The sequence below is a fragment of the Pipra filicauda genome, unplaced genomic scaffold (assembly GCF_003945595.2).
Source record: "Pipra filicauda isolate LSUMZ 115617 unplaced genomic scaffold, ASM394559v2 scaffold30_size5312502_pilon, whole genome shotgun sequence".
NCBI lineage: Eukaryota > Metazoa > Chordata > Aves > Passeriformes > Pipridae > Pipra > Pipra filicauda.
In genome coordinates, this window is record NW_024104432.1 from 2353614 (window position 1) to 2375627 (window position 22014).

The following is a 22014-nucleotide window of genomic DNA, read 5'->3' on the forward strand; positions in this document are numbered from 1 at the left end:
AAAGGCTGCTCTCCAGGGGACTTCAGAGAGGAAGGCAAAGTTGTTCAAGATGTCTCTTGGTATCAGCAGATATGTATCATTAAGTATGATGCCTCATAATAAATTGATAAAATTTACACTTGGTAATTTACACCTTCTAATGTTCTCTTATATTTCTAGTTTGTCATTCTGCATCTGTAACGTTTAAGAATGTAAGCTCTGTTTTCAGCTGACATTTCATAATTCACATGTGTATGAACATCTGAAATCCCAAAAGAAAGGAAAGAGATTAGAAAAACATTAAATGAAATTCCAGTGGGCCTGAGCTAATATTTATTCAGACTCCATGACCTTAACGCTGTACAATGCCTTCCTGTGTTATCTCTGCTCTCACTTCACATTACAACCCATAAGAACCAGAGGATGAACATCATTTTGCTTGTGGCAAATACTGACATAGTCACAAAGTATATGTGGTATCTAGCTTATCAACAGGCAGCAGGCAGGCCCAGAATTTACACCTACAAATATGTCCCACGGTATCAAGAGAAGTAATACTTGATAGTGTTTTCAAAGATGGTTTCAAATGAGTACTGGGAATCTTTCCCTGAGACAACAAACCATATGTTTTCAACAAGTTGCATTTAAAAAATTGAAATATAGTAAGCTCAAAGCATACAGACAGAATAACCATGCAGTTGACAGAATATCCATGCATCAGTGGCATAAGAGAACCTATTGTAATTACTTACACTGGACACAAGTTACTGAAGTCAGCAAAAAGAATTTGTAAATCAAAACACACTGCATAATGTAGAGAAAACATATTTGGTGCTTTAGATTACTTCTGCAGTAATCTAAATACTCATATATTACTTGGTTTATAAGTCCCTTCCTTTTCTTTTCGAAGGGGTTGCCATTAAAACATCAACATTTGCCCACAGATGAAACAGGTTGCAGTGACTCACTTCAATAAATTTTCTTTTTGGGTTGGAAAAGTGTTTCTGCATCTTGCAGCTTCCAGATTGGTACCCTTAATAATTGCTCATACGGTCTAATTTGTGGATTTCATACTGAAAAAAAATAGCGTATGACCCCTGAACATCTGACCCATTCTTTACTGAATTTTACCTTATTTTCTCAACCTTAGGTATAAAACCTGAACTTTGCAAATTAATATTGCTTGCACCCACTACGTTTCCTTTATTCCCTTGTTTGGTTCTCAAAACTTATCTTTGCTCCTTCACTCCTTTTCTCAAACAAAATATAAGTATCTCCTTTTCACATGTATCTGTATTTAAAAGTACTGTCTGTACCACTGGCTGTCTTTACAACTGGAAATACTAGAAATACTAGGCATTTTTCTTGCCTGGGCTAGTGCTAAAGTCAGTAGCTAGATATCTTTTTTTTTTTTTTAATCTTTCTATGTCAGATTTCTCTTGAGACTAACGGGGTTTATGACTAATTGCTTCTGGATCAGGCTCCTGGATCATAACTGTTGATGTTCATGGCCGGTTGCTGAAGTATGGTTGACAGATTGGGCAACAGGGCTGTTAATTTCATGCCTTAGGTTTTACTCTTTTTTTTCAGCTTCTTCTGAAAGGAAGAGTAAAATGGATGAGTAGGGCAGTAGAAATGGACATAAATAGATGGTCTTTCAAACAAAATATAATGTGTGTAGATCTGAATTTACTTCCTGGATTACCCACAGACTTCCATGGCTCCCCTGAGCATCTTTTAAAATATCTGTTTCCCATCACTCAGTGTTTAAAGACATTTACCTAGAACACGAGGAGCATTACGGCACTGAATTTTCATGTGCTTTTCCCTTAAAGAGGAAGATCTATACAAGCATAAATGAACATAGAACTTTTATTTGTCTCAAAAGAAAATTGAGGAGTGATCAGTAAAGCATACCATTCTGATTTTCCACATTTGTGTTGCATAGGCTTTATTGTATATAAAGAAACTTCCAGGATATGAGTGGCTTGGCACAGCCTACATTTTGGAAGTCATCTGGTCCTAAAAGAGAGAAAATTTAAAAATATTTGATATTTAACAAATTAACCAATTCTTAAAATGCTATTAGTTTAAACTACTTAAGGGTGTATATGAGGCTGGAGAAGGAAGGTACTCCGATTACAAATTCAGTTCCACTCCTCCTTCTCCTTCGCCTTCTCCTTCGCCTTCGCATTTGCCTTTTTTTTACCACTATGCTTTAGCACTGCCTGATGTCTCTCTACTTATTTTGAATGAGGCAGAATGGTGCTATTTAACTGGCACTCATTTTTTGTTCCTTATTTCCTGCACAGTGTTGAGGCAAAACACACAGAGAAGTGAAATTTTTTCCCCCTTATAAACATTATGTCACTTGTGATTAACTGTTGATATCTATTTAAGTGATAGTTTAGTAGTGTTACTGTTGAATGTCAAAAAGTAGTCAGATCTGAGTCATACATTATATGGTAAGCTCTTCTATAGCTCTGTTATCCACAATGAATTCATGCCATTACATCTCTGTCATTTCAGCAGCGGACTTCTTTTCTCAGTAAATACAAGGTCATTAAGTAGTCAGATATCTGCAACCTAGTAATTCTGATGAAATTAAAGATCCAACAGTTTCACTACAGTAATAATAAATGACTTACTCAATTTTACAGTAGGATGGATGGGTACCTTTCAATGAAGGACTTGAATAAGGCTGAAATCTAAATATCTTTTTTATACTGAAGAGTATATCTCATTCATTTGAAATATTAAATGCTGGTTTTCTATCAGGATATTTTTTTTGTTACATCTCTGAATGCAGACAGCCACAAAGACTAGCTATTTGCTTCTATGTTGTCTCTGCTTACAAATTAAAGCAGTTTTTTAGAAGAAACTGCTCAGAGTATCCTAATGAGAAAGAAGTGGCTGAATTTCATCCCTGAGTTCATCACTGAATTGTCCTGTAACTGTAGACAAAGCAGTGAGGTGAATCCCACTGACCTGAGGAGGTACTCCGTTGACCTGATTAGGAAAGCTGGTACTCGGGAGTTCTCAGGGCAAACTAGAGGTCAAGTCTAAATACCACGACAACATGGACATTAGAACAATGTGAATCTTAGACAAAGACCAGGATAAATGGAGATGTGCATTGTGAGATAAAGCCATTCAGATCCAAATTCACTGTATAACAGTTACATGGTGCTCCCTTCTGTGTGAGTTACATTATACTAGAATAACAATTATAACCGGATCTGCTGCCATCTAATATCCATATGTGCTACTTAAAGACAATTTAGAAAAAGGATTCTCTTTTTTTCTCTCTTTCTTTGGCTCTGTTAATTACTTAGCAACTGAGCTCGTGGTGTTGCAGAAAATTAGGTTGGGAAGAAAACATCCTGTACTTATTTTAACAGTTTATAAATGTTGTTTTTTAATATTCACTCTCTTAAAAACTTCTTCCCCCCCCCCCCCAAATAAAAGTACATATTTAAGCCCTCTATGCTTCTTTAAGAGTAAAAGTTCATTAGGATCAATGTCCTCTTCATCACCTTTTTGTTCCTAAATCTCCTATATCCCTTCTGCCTTACTGTGCATCAAAGACAGAATGGAAACTTGTAATGTAAATACAAACCTGAAACACTTTACAAGTAAATATTATTGTCAAAAAATCCTGAGCTTAGCGACTTGTATTTTGATTTTCTGCACACTGTCATGGTTGAAGTCTTTGATATACTAGTACTGAGAAAATCTTTACCTGTGACTCAAAGTCTCAGTTGTAAATGGTCCCAGGTGGAAAGAACAACTGAGTTATAGCCTCTTTTGCCCTCTTCTCAATGCTTGCTGAAGAGAAACAGTGCTAAATGGGGCTAGCAAGTTTGCTTCAGGGGAACTAATTGTGGCTTTCCAGTACCTGAAGGGAGCCTACAAGAAACATGGAGAGAAGCTGTTTACCAGAGCCTGTAGTGACAAAGAAAGCGGAAAGAGAGTAGGTTTAGATTTGATATCAGGAAAAAATTCTTTATTTTGAGGGTGGTGAAGCACTGGAACAGAAACTGTGGATGTTCTGTGTTTAAGGTCAGGTTGAATGGGGCTCTTAGCAATCTGGTCTAGTGGAAGGTGTCCCTGCCCATGGCAGACGGGTTGGAAGTAAATGATCTTTTAGGTCTCTTCCAACCCAGAACATTCTATGAATCCATGATTCTATGATTCTGATATAAAAATGAATCTGCTGCCTGGTGTTAGCAGAGATCTTTGCAGAAATGCTACTTCTGCTTCAAACTTCAGTCCTATTGCCTCTGGCTTCTGCTGCTGCCAAGTGTCACAGCCTGACTCCATCTGGATACATCCATATTACTAAATAACACATGACAGAGTCAACTCTGTAGATGTGAGACTGTGTTGAATGGCCAATCGTGTGTTCACAAAGCTCCTGCCTCTGTCCTCCCAAAGAAGAGTAGCTGTGTCCAATTGTCCTTTGGGAATGAGGTCTGTCATGTATTATCCATTGGGCACTATTTGGCAGAGTGCTAATTTCCACAAAGCAAACGAGTGTGAGAGAGCAGGTTAACAAAGGGGTGAAAAGATCACCAGTCAATTGCCTAGCTTTTAATGTTGACCCTTTTAATTTCCCTGTATAAATGCATCCACCTTGTCTACCACGCTGGGTGCAGTAGCATTCTTCTACATAAAATGTATCTCATCCTGAGCTTTAATTTAAATTGCACAAAAACCTTAAGTTCATTGATTCATGTTGCATATGTATATATATTTCAAATGTATATATATTTCTCTGAGCACATGTGGACACATAACTATATAATCTCACTAGCATCCTTGCAAATTCAGTTTGGTTCTAATGGACAGCGTGCTGTTTTCTTATCAATCATCATTTCTACTGATATGAAATGATAGGTTAGAAAAATTTCATATCCTCTGCCTAACAGGAGCCAGGAGATGGCAATTTCAGACGGAGGTGTAAAAAAGTTTAAAAATAAAAAATAAGATCCTACAAGCCAAATGATTTCCATAGTTACACCTCTGAGCATTCAGTAAGATTTCACAGCTGTCATCAAGAACTAAAATTGGTCTGCATGATCTTTCTTACTGGTTGTGATGGAAGGGAGTGAAAGAAAGTGCTCTTATTCTCAAGATTTGTGGATTTTACAGTGGTAGCCGCTCTTAAACTTCATAGGAAAAGGAAAAATATGGCATGAATACTATCTCTAAACAAGAAAATCTACCATGACTTAGAGGTATGATTTGTAATCTATTAGGACTCTCTAAGTCATAATTCAGTGTGCTGGGAGAATTCTTCTTCTGTGCAAATTTACCTTGAGTCTGTACTTGGAGTCATGCCATATATACACAACCAAGTCAAACTCTAGTCTTTCCTGGTTTACACTGCATCACCATCTAGAAAAAGGATTGCTTCTTCTGCTGTTACTTTGAGACAAGGATTTCAAAACTGATATGGCAGCAAACGGACAATATATTTAAGTTCATCACACTTGTGAATATGATGAAGATGTGTTCCAGAAGAACTAGAAAATAACTGCATAAGTGGTTTTCATCTCATCTAACTTTAACCCTACGTTTTCATCTACACTTTTACATGTTTGTTTATGTAATGGAGAAAGACACTTAAGAGAATACACTGTACTATGGAAAAGTATATATCCACATTAATCACCTTCTGGATGCATGCAATTCTCATCACTGAACCTGGGGGGAGCTTAGAAGCTGGATTCATCTTTCCTTATGCAAATCTTGTTGTTATATATACATGTCTACTTCTCCACCGGGCTTTCTATGTAGACAAAAAGGATAAATGGATGTTTCTTCAGGTGATTTGTCAAACACTAAAGTAGAGACACAAGTAAGGAGAATGAATATTTCTTTCCATATAAGTACACTGGAAGGTTATGGTGTTCTACACAGGTGAGAAAGCTACATTATAGACTTGTAAAGTCAGGTGAAATAGGAATTTTGGTGAAGTGGAAACTAGATGACTTGCTTAGATGGAAGACCTTACTTCCACAAATCACTTCTGTGTGATCTCTTTAAATTCCAGTCCACAGTACACATTCCATGCATAAGCAGGTTAATAATGTATAGTAGCAATCTTATTTCAACTCTTTTCACAGTGCTAGGGTCTCTTCAGAAATGTTGATAACCAGCAAAACAGAGAATTCTTAAAATGTTTTAAAGAATGTTCATGGAAAGTATTTCCTATGTCTGAATGTATGTAGTGGAAAAATAATACAATTAGGGAAGGATATTTGAAGGTGCATCCCAGAAAGAAGGTTGAGAGTCTTACTTCCTGCTGTTATGTGCAAGCACAGGACCATGTAACACAAACTTCCTACTGTCCTTGTTGGATGCAATCGTAACAGGCCACACGGTCTTTTAAACAAGATGGGAACAGTTAATATTGTAGGTTTGAGATTACTATTTGGATCCCTTTTAAAATGAGAAATAAGCTCTAAATGCTATTGAGTTCTGGATGATTAAAACTGGAGAGAATGCAGAGGTGGCTAGGCTTCCTGTGTTTTACCTTCTCCTGAGCAGAATAAGCAACTTTCTCAATTTTTAGAAGTCATCTCTTTTCCTCATTGTCAAAACAGCCCCTAGGCATAACACTGATGTATTAGAGCCTAAGCAAAGAGCAGCATCAGCAACAGTCATCAGGTCTAAAAGCTGAAGATATATAGCAAGAGTACATGTGCAATTTAATAACTAGTTTTACCTCTAATAAATTTCAGCTGAATTCTCTTTCCAAAGAGCAGGTTTCATTGAGTCAAGGCTTTGGTCCCCACAGTCTGCTTTTAGTAATCTTCTCTAGAGAAAAAAAAAAATAAATATCCCTCTAATTTGTTCAAAATGCTGATCAGTGCCTTCCTTTTCATGTACAGAACTGGGTTTGATTTGTTGAGACATTTATGGAGCTTTTGGCAGATGTATTAGAGAACATGAGATTCCTGCCTTACATGTCTTTTGGACCATTTATTTTGTATGCTATGTTCTTCCTACTTGACATAAAGAAGAAGGTTTCTCTCAAATTTATTCTTCCTAACATAACTTCCTCAAGATTTAGGAAATAACATTGTCCGCTGCCTGAAACCTAACATAATGAAATGTCCCTGGACATTTGTTGTTCTTCTGGGCTTTCATGTCAAAAGCACTCCATGACTTGTCTGACTTCACTTCACTACCAAATATATCGCTTATATGACTTTGGCAGAAGGAAATATTCCATCTAGATCAGCCGACAGCTACCATGGCTGCCAGCTATGTAGGTATGAAATATTAACATAATGGACTGGTTTCAGAGGAATACAAAGCAGAATTAAAGGATCCATAGCTTGGACAATGAAGAAATATCTCAATACTTAACACAGCGTATTCATATTTTTCTAAGGTTTTCCATTATTATAATGACTCAATATACAGTTTTGAAAATGTTTAAAATTAGCAGAAATTTACAACTTCTTCGTGAAGCAATTAAATAAGCTGTTTCCTGGGAAACCAGGCTAATGAACCGAAGCTACCTCAATAGCTGTGACCATTTTTCCTTCTGCTGTAACTCCTGCTGCATCTCTAGCACCGAGGAAGCTTATGGAGGGCAACATCTTGTCTGGAAGCTGCTGATCTCTGTTTCCTACTAGCAACAGCCAAAGGTTCGTTTGGCAGATACAGTTGTTTCAAAATCCATGGTCATCCCCTTCAGGCAAAGATAGAGTGATACCGTGTGCAGGTGGGTTGTCTATTTGTAGGTGGATGTAGGCATCATCCTGAGGCAAATGAAGCAATGGTGAAGGAAACTGAACCATTAGGGGCCAAATCTTTAACCAGACCAGAGACACGCTTTTAGGAGGGCACTCCATGCTGAAAGTGCCCCACAAGAGGCTGTGACCATGGCTGACTCACACTGTGTTAAAGACACTAAGGGATAAAGCAGTAAAACCCATTAAAAACAGAGCAACAAGAAACCTGATATGTATAAACAACAGAAACCATCCTGTGCTGCCCATCAGCTCCTCAGAGTGCAGCCCATGGTAAAAAACATGAAAGTTGAGATGGGAAGGAGGGAGGACAGGGCAAGTGCTTGCCTATTTGCTTATGCTCTTTTAATTGATACGCAAATAAAATTATGGGAGATTTGTGCTGGTTGGCAATAAAACAAGAAAAATGATCTGACCCTAGGATCTTTTGCATTAAAGGAATGTTTAATAATATCTCAACAATAATTTGAGTTAATATGCTTTTTCTTATAACAATAATTGAGATTAAAATATATTTATGCAATATTGAGAATTTTGAATTATTTACTGAATATAAGAAAAACATTGTTTTGGAATATTCTCTAGTACCTTTAAATTCTCTGGAATTACTGCTTTCACCTTACCTGCCATAATGCCTAAAATCAAAATTTTTTGCTATCAGCTGGAGAAAAAGTAAAGACACACAGTGTTATTTAAACATCCATAAGATTGGTGCAAGGCTCAAGGGTTAGATGCAAGTGTGAGTTTAACGAATTCAAGTTCAGGCTGATATTGGATTTATGGATGTTAATAGAGACAGTCATGTGTGTCTCATGGATTGCACAAGGCAGAAGTGATTATGAAGTGTTTATGATTTGCTGATTGAAGGTGGAAAAAACAGAGATAATAAAATAAATATGGGCTCTGGTTTCAAAGTCCTGACTAATGAAACCATTGGAGCTCTGCCATCCTACAGTGAATCTAAAATCACATGCAAGCTAAGTGCTGAAGGTGTTTACAGAAATTGCTGCTCCTGATTGCTGTTCTCATGGGTGCTGCCCCCATTAAAAGATGCTGCACTCAAAGGTTCTGCAGCACAGTGTCTGCATAAGAGCAACCACTTTAACAGTCCTTATAAATGGAGAAAAAAATATTGTTACATCAAAATTATTGTCTTCTCTTACAGAAATGTTTACTTCGTTTTGTTTTGTTCAAATTGTTCACATATTTTAGAATGTAAAGAATTTCGCCTAAGCACAGAGCACTGACATAAGACACAATCAAGAAGAAAGTGGAGTCATATAAATGAAAAAGAAATTTTTACTGAAATTTGGTAGATTTTCATGTATATACAATCAGCTGTTACTCCTTTGCCGAAAAGTATATAAGGACTGGAATTTATATAGCTTTAACCCATATAAAGTCAGAAAATCGAAATATGATAGACCACAGCATAAAACTTCCTATCACATTGTTCTTTAAGGCAGAACCATTTTTAGATGAAAAATTGATTAAAATAATTTTTTGAGAAAAATTATTAAAATGTTTTCTTTTTAAACTTTCCCCCCAAATGATTGAAAATTTCATTTTAACTTTTATGGTAATTCTTTTTGAAGTTCTCTACAATTTGTCAAAATCCTACTTGAAAAGTGTGTTCTGTATTCCATTAATATCTCATTAGTAATGACATCTCTTCAGCTCTGCTTACATTTGGTAGTTCACTGTTTGTATATCTGAGAATCATTTTCCTGGCAATTCATTATTACCTTATTATTTGGCACATATGTAGGTATCATGGGTCCTTTCCAGAGAAACTGAATTACAGAGCACAACCCTCCTTTACCTAAGAGACTTACATTCCTTACTTCTAGATTCATATTCTTTCATATAATTCATGATTCCACCTTGCTGAGTGATTTAGTCAATCTATCATAGTCCCATGGCTAGCTGTGACTCCACCATATTTTGAAGTTATTGGAAGGTTTTACAAGTAACAATTATGTATTTATTGCTGGTTTTCTTCTACTGATTTATTGTGATTTTCCACTTATAATTAATTTCCACATATGTCATATTAAAAACCCCTGTAAAAAAAAATTAAATCACAGAATCCTAGACTACTTTAGGTTGGAATGGACCTCTAGTGGCTACTTGATCTTTCTCTTTTTCCAAATCAAGGCCATATGAGACCAGGTTTCACAAGGGAATGTTCTATAAGAAAATTCATATCTATTCTGGGCAAGCTATTCCAGTATTTGACTACTTTCATTGTGAGAAAATTTCTTCTAATATCTTCTAAAAATTTTCCCTTTCACAACTTTTATCGACTACCTTTTGTCTACTTACTACATACCTATGAGAATAGGCTGGTTCTACAGTAAGACAGCAGCAGTTATAAATAATATCAGACAATTAAAATGTCAAATTTACACATTATGTAAGCCTCTAAGTGGTTTAATATTTAAGCAAATGTACTATCACATAGTCTGATGCTTCCATTTGAAACTGGAATTGCGTAGAGGACAAAGTCAAATGCTAGAGAACTCAACCACAGCCAAACCTGAGATCTCATTAAAATATCATCTATCCCTTACAAGTTTAATTGCCATAAAATATTTTTCTTTTGTATAGTTTTTTGTCCTGAATTTTAATTTCAGAGGCAAATCATTCTTCTACTTTGGTAATTTCATAAGAGGGTTGTACAATATCTTCTGAATGAGAGATATTGAAATTATTCAGGATTTGGAGATTCTCACACAGCAGGGTATCTGTGGAACTCTGATGCATTAGACGACCTACTGAAATTTAAGGTACTAATTATGGTCTATAAAACCTTACATGGTTTGGGACCAATCCACATGAGACACTGTGGCACTTTTGCTGCCACTCATTATAAAGGAAAAGCATGCACCCATCTGAACATTGTCTGCAGTGTTTCCTAGATGCTCAGATTTTAGTCAGAGTACTTTCTGCAACAGCTGCATTTTTACTCTGGAGAAAATGGAATGTGGTTAGGAGATACACAAAGACAGTAGGTGCTTGCCTGCTTTGGGAACTGAATTCAATGATGATAAAGTGTAATTTAGTCATATTTAGTGTATAATTAAATATTAGACCACCTAGAGCCATGTATAATGTCTTTATCATTATATTAAACTGAAATGAATAAAAAACACAATCAGCACCATTACTAATTTACTGGTGATTTATTGAAGTAACAGTTTTGCAGAGCCACAGATGCGGACGCACTGTAGTGGGCTCTATGTTCAGGTCTGGAAGACTTGATTAGGTCGAGAAGTATGCTGTACAGTTGTGGCCATACTATGTCCATGGTGCTAAGGAAAGACATCTGGGGACTGATAACTGCAAAGGCCAAGATGGTGCCTAGCTTGTGTCCATAAGAAGTAAGGCATTTGTTCTGAAGCAGAAAAAGCTGGATCATCCAAACCCAGAGAGTGAACAAGAAGTTTATTTGGCTGATGAAAGTCTATTATTTCAATCCAGTCATTGGGAATGTTCTCTAGTCCTGTTACTTGACTTGTACAGAAATAACTCTTGAGTCTGAAAGCAGTTTAGCTACTCCAGACAAATCTTACAAATCTGAGAAGGCTTCTTGCCAGGTTTTGTATGGTGGTCTTATTCATTTTGTGAGCTCTCCCATTCTTTCAGGATGCTGGCTTCATTGTCTCAGACTCAGATGAACTCACAGCCTGTACTTTGAAAACTAAATCAGACCAAGTATTGCGATTAGCTACAGCTACACTGTTTTAACATGCCAGTATGGTTTTGGCCCGGGCCACCTCATACTATACAAAGCCAAGGTACCACTTTCGATAGCACTGGCCAAGGTCTGCTTTCCATGGACGGTCAGCACAAGGCCACTATACTTGGAGGACAGGAGAGAGTTTAATCATGTAGACTGGTGCTATCGTGTGCTACCTGCCTTCAGAGGGATCCCAGCTGACCTTATTTACTAACGTAGGCAAAGTACTGATATAATTTGCTCAGAACTCAGGAATGTTCTGCAAGATCCACACTCACCTGCTTCTCCTCGTGGAAAATTTTGCGATGTAAATAGAAAGACTAAGTTTTCCTGAAGTTTGCTATTTCTTGGGATGATAAGTACAAGAGCTGGAGGGTGAAAAAGATAAGTTTGGGTCTTGCATAGATGTATATCTCAAAATAGAAGTAATATCTGAAAAGTGACTATGTATTTCCAGACTTGCAGTATTCCAAAACAATATGGACTTGCTGCTTCTGAGATGCCTCTTTCCCTAAAATACTCTTTCTAAATTTTCTTGTAGGGTAAGCTTGATGTCTTATCAAACAACAATGCCAGTTCTGTCACAAACTTCATTTCTCTTTTAAATCCTCTGTAAAGCTATGATGGGTTATTTTTTTTTTTTTTTAATTTCCTCATTAGGCCTTGTGTTTTCAATCTTGAAATTACTTTAAGCTGTTAATAATTCTATTCAGGAACTGAAATACTTAGTATTTCCAAACAATTTTTTTTATACTTTTTTGACCAAGGTGTGAGAGATTATTACAAGGTAAAGGGTTATGTACCTTAAAATTTCCAAAAAACTTCAGCTGCTGAATCTTGAATTATGTTATCTGTCCTCCTAAACATGCTGTTTGGAACCCCAGAATAGCAGCAGTACATTTTGTTCCACTTGGCAGCTGGGTGAACAACATAAAGAGAGAGCAGACACTAAAAGGGGACTCAGGACCGAAAATAGGCTTTTTAATTTTTCCTGCTTATTTGCTGCCAGATGGTTTCCAATAGAATTCCTCAAGTGTTTCTTATTATATTGCAGGGAAGTAAGAATTTGAAGTGCCCTTAGATCAAACTTTGTGCAGTGTACTGATGTATTCAAATAGCAGGTATGAAATATTCAAATAACTCTGAAAATATGTTTACAGGAATCAACAGCATTATTGGTTATTCACCATAATAATTCTAATAAATTTGGCTTTTATTTCTTATCTTTTTATTTTTTGTTTTTGTTTTGTAAAGGAGCATATGAAAGTCAATGATCGAGTTTTGGGCTTTTTTCCTGTGTGTAGTTAGCTGGGAATGAATCGACATTTACAAAGTATTTTACAGAGAATATAGTGCAAGAAAATACCATGTTTGCTTGCTTATGTTTTCATTTAGTTAGACATGGTAAGTCATTTGAAATAAAAAATATGCAATACACTGATTGCTGATCACAGCTGGGTTCAAGTCTGCATTATATATGGACAGCGAGAATACAACTCAACCAATCAAGATCCAAGCTTTAGATTATTCACCTGCCAAATATACTTCAAAAATAGATTCATATAGAGCTCATTGAACCTTTCTATTGTTGATATCAGTTAGGACAGTACCAAGAATTCCCATAACATTAAAACTGAATGGAGAGATACCTGTAGAAACATAATTCGTGAACTGTAATAAGTTGGCATCAATGATAATGACATTTGAAGACAGGAATTATAATGTTGATAGAAAAAATGCAGAAATAATTTAATTTCAACCCACTTTTTCAGTAGGATGAGATTTTCCTAAGCCCTTCTACATAATGATATTTTAAGTTAATTGAAAATATTTGTTCTTCTTTTTTTCCAGTTCATTGCATTTATACTTAATAGCTAATATGTTTTGAAGTACAATAAAGTTCTTTTTCAAAAAATTTTATAGGGTCTTGAAACACTGTCATGTCTGAGGTCAGAAAGTTTTAAAATATATAGTATGTCTCTAAGTATTAATGAAAAATATCAATACTTTAAAGTTTTCAAGTAAATAATAGAATCATAGCATAGTTTACATTGGAAGGGACCTTTAAAAATCATCTGGTCCAACCCCCTGCCACGGGCAGGGATATCCTCAGCTGGATCATGTTGCTCACAAAGCCCCATCCAACATGACCTTGAATGATTCCAGGAATGAGGCATCCACTAGTTCTCTGGGTTACCTATTCCAGTGTCTCACCAGCTTCATTTAAAAAAATATCTTCCTATATCTAGTTCAAATCTACCTTCTTTTAGTTTAAAACCATTACCTCTAGCCCTACTAAAAATCCTTTAGGTATTCTAGGCTGCTAGAAGGTCTCCCCAAAACCTTCTCTTCTCCATGCTGAACAGCCCCAACTCTCTCAGCCTTTCCTCAGGAGAGGTGTCACAGTCTTCTGATTATCTTTGTGGACCTTTTCAGGACTTGCTCCAACAGGACCACATCCTTCTTATGTGGAGGATGACAGAACTGGATGCAGCAATCCCTCGACCTGCTGGCCACTCCTGATGCAGTTCAGCGTACAATTGGCTTTCTGAGTGCAAGTGCACATTCCCAAATCATGTCCAGCTTTTCATCCACCAGTATCCCCAGGTCCTTCTTGTCAGGGTTGCTCTCAATCCCTTTATCTCCCGTCTTGTATGCATATCAGGGATTACCCCAATTTACATGCAAGACCTTGCACTAAGCCTTGTTGACCCTCATGAGGTTCTCATGGGCCCATTTTTGAGCTTGCCCAGGTCTCTCTGGATTGCATGCTGTCCTTTGGGCATGTCAACTGTGTCACTCAACTTGGTGTCACCTACAGATTTGCCGAGTGCGCACTCTATCTCACTGTCCATGTCATTGATGAATAAGTGAAAAGCCATGGCAGTCAGGTTAAGTCAACAGTGACTAAAAAATGGAAAACGTTGCACCTGTTTTCTAAAAGGGTAGAAAGGAGGACCCAGGGAACTACCTGCCCTTTGCCTAGAAGGATCATGGAACAGATCCTCTTAGAAGTTATGCTAAGGCACATGGAGGACAGGGTGGTAATTAAAGAAAGATAACATGGCTCCACAAAGGGCAAATCTTGCCTTACATACATCTAGAAGCCCTAACACCAACAGAGTATCTTAGTACCAGGCCACAGAGCACCATATGGGATGGCATCATTCACCCTGTGATAGCTGTGCTATTGTGCAGACAGAAGCACATAATTAGAGTCTGAAAAAGAGGAACTGGGAGGAAGGTTCTACGGCCCACTAGTTGTGTTGTTGGTCTGTGGGGGGACAGATACAGCTTCTCAGTACTGGTTTGGGTTTTTTTTCCCCCTGCTTCATATTTGTAATATTTCTACTGTTAATTGGTTGATAACAGGAAGAACACAGTGAGGAGACACCATAAGCCTCAGAGCAAGAAGCTGCACAGAGTGCAGACATCATTGCCATAAAGCTGTATTCAAAGTAGAGATATTTTATGAATTATTAACAAGAATACTTTTGAACAGACTAATACCTGTTATAGCAGAAGAAGTTCTGTCTGAAAGCCAATGTGATTTCAGAACCAACAGGAGTACCGCAGACATGGTATTTGTTCTCAGACAACTACAAGACAAGTGTAGGGAACAGAATAAAAGTCTCTATGTAACCTTTGTTGATCTCACCAAGTCCTTCAATACTGTGAGCAGAAAATGTCTATGGCAGATTTTGGAGCGTTTAGGATGTCCCCCCAAGTTCCTTAAAATGATCATCTCACTTCATGAGGACCAGCGTGGCCAAGTCAGATACGGCAATGCACTTTCTGAGCCCTTTCTAATAACTAATGGTGTGAAACAAGGCTGCCTTCTTGCACCAACCCTATTCACAGTCTTTTTCAGCATGATGCTCCAAAGGGCCATGGCAGGCCTCGATGATCAGGACGGTATCTACATTCGATACCGTACTGATGGAAGCCTTTTCAACCTAAGGCGACTGAAGGCCCACACTAAGACCTTAAACCATCTTGTCCAGGAGCTGCTTTAAGCTGATGACGCCGCCCTTGTCGCTCACACAGAAGCAACTCTGCAGCGTTTAACATCCTGCTTTGCAGATGCTGCCGAGATTTTTGGGCTGGAAGTCAGCTTAAAGAAGACAGAAGTTCTCTATCAACCGGCACCTCAGGAAGTCTTCCATCATCCCCACATCACCATTGTCCAATCAGAGTTCAAATCAGTCCAGCAGTTTAATTACCTAGGTAGCCTCATCTCCTCGGATGGTAAGATTGACGGGGAGATAGACAATAGGTTAGCAAAGGCATATAGTGCTTTTGGAAAACTCCATAAAAGAGTTTAGCAAAGTAAACACTTGAAGAAAAGGACAAAGATCGGTGTTTACAGGGCCATTGTGCTGTCCATTCTGTTATATGGATCCGAATCATGGGTCATCTACCGCCACCACCCGCGTCTCTTAGAATGTTTCCATCAATGCTGCCTCCATACAATCCTAAACATCCACTAGTCAGATTATGTGACCAATACATCTGTTGTAGAACAAGCAGCAGTCACAAGTATTGAGGTCATGTTGCTGAGAACACAGCTGCGTTGGGCAGGACACATCTCCAGGATGAAGGACCACTGCCTCCCTAAGATCTTGCTTTATGGTGAACTTGCCACCAGCTGCCGCAAAAGAGGAGCCCCAAAGAAAAGATAGAATCTTAGAATAGAATCATAGAATCGATTGGGTTGGAAAAGACCTCCGAGATCATCGAGTCCAACCCTTGGTCCAAATCCAGTCCATTTACTAGATCATGGCACTCAGTGCCACGTCCAATCTGCGTTTAAAAATCTCCAGGGATGGTGAATCCACCACCTCTCTGGGCAGCCCATTCCAATGCCTGATTACTCTCTCTGTAAAGAATTTTCTCCTGATATCCAACTTAAATCTCCCCTGGCGGAGCTTAAGCCCGTGCCCCCTTGTCCTATTGCTGAGTGCCTGAGAGAAGAGACCAACCCCCACCTGGCTAGAACTTCCCTTCAGGTAGTTATAGACGGTGATGAGGTCACCTCTGAGCCTCCTCTTCTCCAGGCTAAACAACCCCAGCTCCCTCAGCCTCTCCCCATAGGACTTATGCTCCAGTCCCTTCACCAGCCTTGTTGCTCTTCTCTGGACCCGCTCCAGCACCTCAATATCCTTTCTGAACTGAGGGGCCCAGAACTGAACACAATACTCAAGGTGTGGCCTCACCAACGCAGAGTACAGGGGAAGGATCACTTCCCTGCTCCTGCTGGCCACGCTATTTTTGATACAGGACAAGATCCCATTGGCCTTCTTGGCCACCTGGGCACACTGTTGGCTCATGTTGAGCTTCCTGTCAATTAGTACCCCCAGGTCCCTTTCTGCCTGGCTGCTTTCCAGCCACTCTGTGCCCAGCCTGTAGCGCTGCAGGGGGTTGTTGTGGCCAAAGTGCAGGACCCGGCACTTGGCTTTATTGAACTTCATCCCATTGGAATCAGCCCATCTCTCAAGTCTATCCAGATCCCTCTGCAGAGCCCTCCTGCCTTCCAGCAGGTCGACACTCCCTCCCAGTTTGGTGTCATCAGCAAATTTGCTGATGATGGACTCAATCCCCTCATCTAAATCATCAATAAAGATATTAAACAGGACTGGACCCAACACAGACCCCTGGGGAACACCACTGGTGACCGGCTGCCAGCTGGATGCAGCTCCATTCACCAGCACTCTCTGGGCCCGACCCTCCAGCCAGCTCCTAATCCAGGAGAGGGTACACTTGTCCAAGCCATGGGCTACCAGCTTTTCCAGGAGTATATTATGGGAGACAGTGTCAAAGGCCTTGCTGAAGTCTAGATAGACCACATCCACAGCCTTCCCCTCATCCACCAGGTGGGTCACCTGATCGTAAAAAGAGATCAGGTTGGTCAGACAGGACCTGCCCCTCCTAAACCCGTGCTGGCTGGGTCTAATCCCTTGTCCATCCTGAAGGTGCTGTGTGATTGCACTCAGGATGATCTGCTCCATAACCCTGCCAGGCACCGAGGTCAGGCTGACAGGCCTGTAGTTGCCAGGGTCCTGCTTGCAGCCTTTTTTGTGGATTGGGGTGACATTCGCCAACCTCCAATCATCTGGGACCTTCCCAGAGAGCCAGGAAAAAGATACAAAGACTCCCTGAAACAACATCTCAGCCTTGGTCATATTGATCAACATAACTGGTCTACTCTGGCCTCCAACTGGGAGGTCTGGAGACACACCATCTATAACGCTGCTGCTTCCTTTGAGTACACATGCAGGGTCACTCTCGAGGAGAAAAGACAACACAGAAAGAATCGTGTCTTGCAGAATTTACCACCTAAGGAGTCTTTCTGCTGTGCCTTTTGCAGTAGGATGTGTCTATCTCATATTGGCCTTTTTAGCCACCAGCGTGCTTGTAACAAACACGGGTAGACCCCTTCCCAAATCTTCGTTCGCGAAGCCTAGCCATGATTTGAACTTGAATTTAAAGACCCACATTTTACCCTCATCCTACTTACTAACCCAAATCCTTCTCTCTGGATCTTAATCTCTCTAATAATGTACCTCATCTCTGCGAGAGGCAAAGAACATATTTTCCTTGCAGCTTTTAAATTCTTTGAAGTAAAGTTAGTTGAGTACAAAGGGGTCCAGATTGAAGATACCTTGAATGCTAATAGTACGAATTGTATTGTTTACTTCCAGCATGTTGATATAATATTATGCAAAATATTAGCTAAAAAAGAAAGAGCAAAGGAGTAAAAATAACAAGTGACAGAACTGTGAAAAATCTTCATTAATTTTCAATTAATTGTATATTTCAGCTTCAGCATTAGTTTTTTAGAAGACTTGGAAAACGAGTAAACAAAGATTTTTCAATCATGATTGTGTCAGGTAGGGTTTGATGACTTTTTAAATTACAAGTCTTCCTCTGTCTTAACCTCGAAGTAGAAAATGACAGTTAAAGTTTGTTTTCATCAACTGAAATGTGTTTTTCCCCCATACTATTGACTGTATAACATTTACAGTACTGACTTCATGCTACTTGAATACCCAGCTTTTCAGTGCTGAAAGAAAATGAATTATGTTTTATTAAGAAAATCCCTAAAGTTCTCTTCAGCAATGAGGCAGTGCAATCATGGATGCTGTAATTATGTAAATAATAATTTATATTCAATATTTCCCAAGTACCACTAAGCTATTATATCTGGATGCTTGCAGATATATCTGCAAATATATCTGCATGCTACTCATTCATAATCAGAATATGTATTGGATCAGTTGAAGTAAGCTTTTGGAAGGCAAATGCCTTGTTTATTGGTAATGAAATGAAGGCCTCAGAGTAAGCTACTAAGACCTAGGTAGTGTGAAAGCTTTTTAAAACATCCCTACGCCCACAGAACTGATGAGCTGTATGGTCCAGATGATAGTGCAATGTTAAATGGGCATTGACTTACACTAGTTGTGATTTTTCCCACGTGCTTGATTTGCTTCTGCCTGTTGAGTGTTAACCATTCTCACAGCCACAGACCTGTGGAAATCACATCTTTCACTAACATCTTACTGTGAGATTTGAAATTAATGTCTTATTTTCTTGTAGATGAAATTTTACACTTTACTTTCAAGAACATTTGAGAAATGCTTTAGATGACCTCATATAACATGCTATGTTCTTGGTTATGAACACGTAATACAGAATTCAGTTGGAAATTAGGATATCTAAATGTTGATATTAACTTGTGAGTGTCTGCATAGTAGTATTGGGTTTGTGGGAACAGGTTCTGCTAGCAGGGGACAAGTAGGAGTGGTTTCTGTGAGAAGACACCAGAAGCTTCCCCATGTGTGACAGCCAATGCCAGCCTGTTCCAAGATGGACCTGCCATTGGCCAAGAGTGAGCCCATCAGTGACAATGGTAGTGTCTCTGGGATAACATATTTAAGAAAGGGAAAACAATATTGCACAACAGCAGGTGGGAGAGAAGAGTGAAAATATGTGAGAGAAGCAGCCCTGCAGGCACCAAGGTCATCCAAGAAGGAGGGGGAGGAGGTGCTCCAGGTGCCAGAGCAGAGATTTCCCTGAAGCTCGTAGTCGAGACCATGGTGAGGTTGGCTGCAGATGATGGAGGTCCATAGGGGAGCAGAGATTGACCTGCAGATCCTAGAGGACTCCACACTGGGGCAGGTGAAAGCAGTGACCCTGTGGGAAGCTCGTCCTGGAGCAGGTTCCTGTCAGGTTAGGTTAGGACCCAAGTAAAGAGGAATGCATTCTAGAGCATGTTTTCTGGCAGGTACTGTGATCCCATGGGGGTCCCATACTGGAGCAGCCTGTTCTTGAAGGACTACACCCCATGGGAGTCCCCACATTGGACCAGTTTGTGAAGAATTGCAGCCTGAGGATAGGGATCACGTTGGAAAAGTTCATGGATGACTGTCTCCCATGGGAGAGACTCCACACTGAAGCAGGGGAAGAGTGTGAGAAGGAAGGAGCAGCAAAGACAAAGTGTTATGTACCAGGTATGACCTCCATCCCCTATCTCCTTGCATTGCTTAGGGTAAGAGGTAGAAAAGTCAGGAGTAAAGGAAGTTGAGCAAGGGAAGAAGGGAGTGTGGGGGAAAGGTGTTTTTGAATTTGTTCTTTTTTCCTCATTATTGTACTCTGATTAATGGGCAATAAATTAAATTAATTTTCCTAATTCAAGTCTCTTTTGCCCATGATGATAGTTGTTGAGTGATCTCCCTATACTTATGCCATCCCCATGAACTTTTGATTGTACTTTTTTCCCCCTGTCCTGAGGAAAGGGAGCAATAGAGTGGCTCAGTGGGCACTCAGCAGCCAACCAAGGTCAACCCCTTGTCTCTTCCACATTATTCCATATTTCAGCAGACATTTTGCATTGGGATTTCTGATAGGGAATATGATCATAATATATATATAGTGGTAAATTTTCCCCATCAATATTAATTTTAATGTTATTAACATTTTAATGTTAATTTTAATGTTAATTATTAGCATTATGAAACTCCAAAAATAATTCTTACCAGTTTTTGTCTCTGTAGTTATTTTTCTTTTACCATGCTTCTGCTCTGTGCAATCATTCCTCTCTCTATGACCAGTTTCCCTGCTCTTTTCTACTAATCAACTATTCCATCATGTATGTTGGACTGCTAGAGAACTATTTCTTCGTACTAGTCTGTGAGACTTCTTCAAAATTAGCCCCATTCATGTTTCACAGAACTGTATTTGTAGTCTCTTGTGTCTTCCAGGTATATCAGTCTAGAATTATGATGCCAGCAAGGACCTAATTTCCAGTGAATAAATTATTTTTTACACATTTAATATTTCTATGGTAGAGGGGGCAGTGCTTGTCACAACAGATAATCTGGAGGTGGAGCTGAGGTGCTTTGTCTAAAACTATGAACCATGAATTTTTCAGTCTGATTTCAACCCTGATCCTCTCCCAGACTTGAATTTCTGCCTTGACCTCAGCCCTGCCTTGTCACTAGAGATGCACCTGGCAGAGTGGACCATATCTGACTCTGATCACTGTTGTCAACCTTCTCTGCTCTTTGCTGCTCAATTGCTGTGACATTGTGCCCTTGACAGAGAGGGCCCTGCCTGTCCTTAAAAAGCAGCAAGTCCTTGCTGCTCCCTGATAAAGGCAATAGCTGGGCCTCTAATCCTGCAGGATCATTCCCTTCAATATGAATGTGAGGCAGAGAGAGAAAAAAAGGAATTGGAAAAAGGAGAGAGTAGGGAAGAATGAGAGTGACAGGGAGAGATGAAATAGAAATGTATCACCACTCCATGGAACCGAATGGCGTCTCGTGGGTCCTCCTCTTCTAGTATCCTTGATGGTGAGGGACCCATAAAACATTGAGTCCAATGGATTAATACATGTTCAGGAAATGCCCAGGTACCTCCCTTTTTTGGGGGGAAGCTTTACAGTTTCTTGCGATAGGCTCGTATTTGTTGCATCACTTGGATCACCTGCAGTCCTCTGGTGCCAGAAGGTCTTAGGAATGAGTCGGAGGGCACTTTGGGGGTCTTTGATGATTTATGACCCCTTCTCAGCTGCCTCTCATGTGAATGCCCCTTGTGTATGTGGCCTTGCCGGAGGCGGAGTTATTGCTTTTGTGTGGAGAGATTTTGCCATCACACACTAAAAACCCTTCTCCTCCTCCACCTGCTGGGGCCAGCTAGGGCTGATTCTTAACAGAGATACATTCTTCTTCCCTGAGCCTTGTTTACTTCTCCTCAGATCTGAGAGAATTGGACAATAGTCTTATCTCAAGTCCCCAGTTACAGTCCAAATTCCAGTCAGGAGGCATATCTGGGAGAGAGGTGAGTGCTTTGGTGGTCACAGATGGGCAGTTGCTTCTTTGCAGTTTGACAAAAAGTCTTTCTGTGATTTTGACAATGTTTAAGACATTAACAGCATTTCAGTCTCTCACACTTGGTCGTATTCTTGATATCCAGAAAGTAATAATTTCTTTAAGGATTACAGTTATCCAAATGACCAAGTGCAAG

General features: G+C 39.3%; 1 long non-coding RNA gene across 1 annotated transcript; it reads right to left on the reverse strand.

Moving 5' to 3' along the window:
- Positions 1-1913: 1913 nt before the first annotated feature.
- Positions 1914-21962, reverse strand: LOC120323668. Its single transcript, XR_005564343.1, has 3 exons — positions 21286-21962; positions 3722-3888; positions 1914-2001 (listed from the first exon to the last, which is right to left on the reverse strand). It is a non-coding gene; the product is annotated as an uncharacterized LOC120323668 (long non-coding RNA).
- Positions 21963-22014: the final 52 nt, after the last annotated feature.